Source organism: Elephantulus edwardii, unplaced genomic scaffold (genome assembly GCF_000299155.1).
Source record: "Elephantulus edwardii isolate Elephantulus edwardi_28Jun2011 unplaced genomic scaffold, EleEdw1.0 scaffold00081, whole genome shotgun sequence".
In the NCBI taxonomy this organism is placed as follows: Eukaryota; Metazoa; Chordata; class Mammalia; order Macroscelidea; family Macroscelididae; genus Elephantulus; species Elephantulus edwardii.
The window spans coordinates 8,104,249-8,108,754 of NW_006399831.1; the positions used below are offsets into that span (position 1 = coordinate 8,104,249).

General features: G+C 42.3%; 1 pseudogene; it reads left to right on the forward strand.

Annotated features, from left to right (window-relative positions):
* The first annotated feature begins 2,985 nt into the window (after nucleotides 1–2,985).
* LOC102869999 lies at nucleotides 2,986–4,090 on the forward strand (annotated as a pseudogene).
* The last annotated feature ends 416 nt before the right edge of the window (nucleotides 4,091–4,506 follow it).

Genomic DNA, 4,506 nt, shown 5'->3' on the forward strand with positions numbered 1-4,506 from the left:
TCTATCTAGCAAGATGTACAGCGAGAGTGCTTCTCAGAAGCAAAAATGATGAGATTTTATCTCTCGTACTCTGGACATAATATCAAAAAAGCCAGTCCTTGGGATAGACATCATGCTTAGAGGTTCAGTGCAAGAGGAAGACACTCAACAAGATGGACTGACGCAGTGATTACAACAATGGGCTTACGTACAACTACTATTGTGGGGATGAACAGGATTGGGCAAGATGTTTTTTTCTCTTTTCAGAGTTTGCTATGGGTTAGAGTCCACTGGCTGGAACCTAGCAACCAGATTATACATTGAATCTATACCTTCAAATATAATATTTAGTTTCTACCTTATAATTTTTTATACTTTCTCACGTTATTTTTGCCTGTGTTCTTTATCCTTCATTTCCTTTGCCGGGTGAAATGTGCATCAAGTACTAAAAACATCCCTCACCTGAGTACTAATTTAATACATTATTCTAGCAAAGGTTATTCAATTCACAAGACAATTCAAGATTGATTACTTACTTGTTCAAGATCAGGTCAGATGAGAATTACATTGTTTTTGTTCAAAAACTATTCTATGTCTCATACGCTCAACCAAAAAAGAATTAAATTTTAATCTTTGATCATTAAAATTGTTAGAAATCTAAAGGCTAATGGTTATATACATGTCTATGCCAGAAAGTATTTTAAGTGTATTGTTATAGAGGTTGTAGTACTCAAGATCAATATTTGAATAGAATCTATGGAATAATCTGAAAGTTAGGTATGCCTAGTTTAAATACTCCAAGAGGAAACTTTTCATTTTAAGAGAATGGGCTAGTTGAGATGCTGTTTTATGAAGCAGAATGTCAACATTTTAAAGATTAAGCCATGTTGTTGTTTTGTGCCCTTCAATCAAAACTGACTGGTAGCTGTCTGTCTAGTGAATTTTCAGAGGCAGTTTAATCACATAGGAGGAGATTGCCCACCCTTCTTCAACTGACCAACTAGTGAATTTGAATCTAATGTCTTTGGGGTTTGCAGCACAGCTTCTTACTACTTGCCCACCAGAATCATCTGAAATGAAATGAGGAGTAGTGACTATATGGATACACAAATATGTATCACTCTGTCCCCCTACTAGAAAGGAATTTGGTTCTATCCTTCCGTTGGCTCTTCCAGGCTTATTCAGCCAGGGCAATGCTAAAAGTCTGGCAAGCAGAAGTAATCCTTCACAGCTCTCTGGAGGGTTTGTATCACAAAATGACTTCTTCCTTTACTTCTCTTTTTCTTTGGCAAAGGTTGTTACTCAGAACTCTAACATCTGCTACTGAAGAGTTCACTTGAGACAGGTAATTTTGTTAGAAAATATAAGGAAGCAAATAAGAAATATAATGTAATACCTTTGAGTGGAACTTTAAATTAAAATGGCGACTTGACCAGTTTCTCTTCAAACATTTTATATTATGTTTCTTTATTTTCAGCAATTCCACTCTCACATTTTTGCCTCAAGGGAAGGCTTATAAACTACTTGTTTCTTTGTGAAAAAAATAAATAATAAATAAAATGGCGACTTGTTGGTGCAGTGGAATAAAGTGTCAAATTCTCCAGCCACTCATTCTGACAGAGAGATAAAACGGCATGTTTCCATAAGGGTTTACAGGATCAGGAACCCTCTGAACAGTTCTCCTTTATATCTAGGGCCTTCAAGTGTTAGGATCTACTTGAGGCCAGTGGTTTTAGTAGGTAAATTAAATGATATGATATTATCTTAAACAAAATAACATGTACAACAAAATTATATTTAAGTCTCAATCTAGCTTAACAGCAAGAAGACAAAGATTCTCACCACTGGGCCAATTGGCAGCACCATGATAGATGGAGAAGAAATTGAGGTTGTTAGCAATTAGAGCTTGCTTGGCTCCACAATCAAGACTCCTAACACTAACAGTCAGGAAATCAAAAGACAGATTGCATTTAGGAAATCTGCTGTCATGGACCTCTCCAGAGTGTTGAAGAGCAACAATGTCAGTCTAGATACAAAGGTGCACCTAATCCAGGCCATAGTCTTCTCAATTTCTTGTTGTACTTCAGAGAGTTAGACAATGACTAAGGATGACAGAAAAATAGATGCCTTCAAACTGTGGTGCTGGAGAAGAGTCGTGAATATACATACCATGGACTGTCAAGAGAACAAATAGGTCTGTCTTGAAGAGAGTGAAACCGAGCCTCTCCATGGAGACTAAAAATTTTAAGCTCTGCCTTACTTACTTTGGGCAGTGGCCAGGAAAGATTGGTCCTTGGAGGTGGGCATGATGCTCAGAAGGGTAGATGGACAGTGCAGAAGAGGAAGCCCTGGATGAGATGAATTGATTCAGTGACTGGGACAATGGGGGTTGGTATGTCAAAGTTAGTGAGAATGGCTCCGGACACGGAAGGGTTCAGAGCTGCTATACATAGGGTCACTATGCATTGAGGCGACTCAACCAATAGCATTCTATGACAGGTTTGGAAGCTGAAGTGGTATCTGGTTCTTAAACAACATGCCTCCAGAAACTCTGTGAACTTTGATAAATGTCAGTGGTTGTAGAGGGGATTCAGGCCTTTAATTCATACATTTGTTATGAGTTGTGCTCAACTAGAATGGAATCAACAACAACAACCTAGTTAAAAAAAAAACCAACCCTTTATTTTAAAGCCAGCAAAACCATGGATAAATATCTTGTTAATTGGGATACTTGCAGCATTCTCTTTGGCTCCATCATGCAGAAGCAGTTTTACGTGCACGTTATTAGAAGCCTGCGTTCTCTTTCTAGATAGGGAGCAGTTACCAAATGGAGATCAAGCTAAGATTGTAGAAAAAGTAAGAGAAATATCATTTAACATATACTAAAATAAAAGTTCACTCAGCTGTACTTACAAAATGTTTATAACCTTTTGGTTGATGTCTTAAAGAGCTAAGCAATTACAATTTTTGTAAAAATAAGATCAGATTCGTGCTGCTGACCAGGCCATGCCAGCTCCTCCAGCCTCCGCCCAGGAAATCACCACCGAGGATACCTTGCCCTACCCATACCCAGCGCTGACCCCGGAGCAGAAGAAGGAGCTCGCTGACATCGCTCATCGCATCGTTGCTCCGGACAAGGACATCCTGGCCACAGATGAGTCCACCGGAAGCATTGCAAAACTTCTGCAGTCCACTGGAACCGAGAACACAGAGGAGAACCGGCGCTTCTACCGCCAGCTCCGGCTGACCGCCGATGACCGTGTGAACCCCTGCATCGGGGGTGTCATCCTCTTCCATGCGACCCTCTACCAGAAGGTGGATGATGGGCGTCCCTTCCCCCAAATCATCAAATCTAAGGGTGGTGTTGTGGGCATCAGGGTAGACAAGGGCGTGGTACCCCTGGCAGGAACCATGCTGAGACCACCACCCAAGGGCTGGACGGGCTGTTGGAGCTCTGTGCCCAGTACAAGAAGGATGGAGCTGACTTTGCCAAGTGACGCTGTGTGCTGAAGATCGGAGAACACAGCCCCCCAGCCCTTGCCATCATGGAAAATGCCAACGTGCTGGCCCGTTATGCCAGCATCTGCCAGCAGAATGGGATTGTGCCCATTGTGGAGCCTGAGATCCTCCCATGACCTGAAGCGCTGTTGGTATGTAGCTGAGGAGATGCTGGCTGCCGTCTACAAGGCTCTGAATGACCACCACATCCATTTGGAAGGCACTTTGCTGAAGCCTAACATGGTAATCTCAGGCCACGCCTACACACAGAAGTTTTCTCATGAGGAGATTGCCATGACAACTGCCCCCTGTTGTTACTAGAATCACCTTCCTGTCTGGAGGCCAGAGTGAGGAGGAGGCATCCATCAACCTCAATGTCAGCAACAAGTGCCCCCTGCTGAAGCCATGGGCCCTGATCTTCTCCTGTGGCGTAGCCCTGCAAAGCTCTGCATTGAAGGCCTGGGGTGGGAAGGAGAATCTGAAGGCAGCTCAGGAGGACTATATCAAGCAAGACTTGGTCAATAGCCTCACCTGCCAAGGAAAGTACACCCCAAGTGGCCAGGCCAGGCCTAAAGCCGGAGAGTCCTGCTTCCTCTCTAATCATGCCTACTAAGTGGAGGTGTTCTAAGGCCGCCCCCTCGACATTCCAGACCCCAGCACCCTTAGACTTAACACTTGAGGAGAAGGTCCTCATCTGGGGCTTCATGCTTCTCCTTTCCATCACTCTTGTTGCTCTTGTGATATTGATGTGTGGTGGTGTTTCTGTTTGCAAACTCCATCACCTTTCCCAACCCACTGCCAATAAACAACTATTTAAATAGTGATACAGCAGTAGATTCTACCTAACAACTCTCTGCTAGAACATGATTGGATTATAAAAGAAATAAAGAATGAAATTTAAAAGTTCCTTGAAGCATATGATAATGAAAATATAATTTACCAAACAAACCCTCTGGGACAGAGCTAAGGCAGTCATCAGGGCAGTTCATAGTGATATGAACACATAAAAAAGAAGTAAAGGAAAAGAAT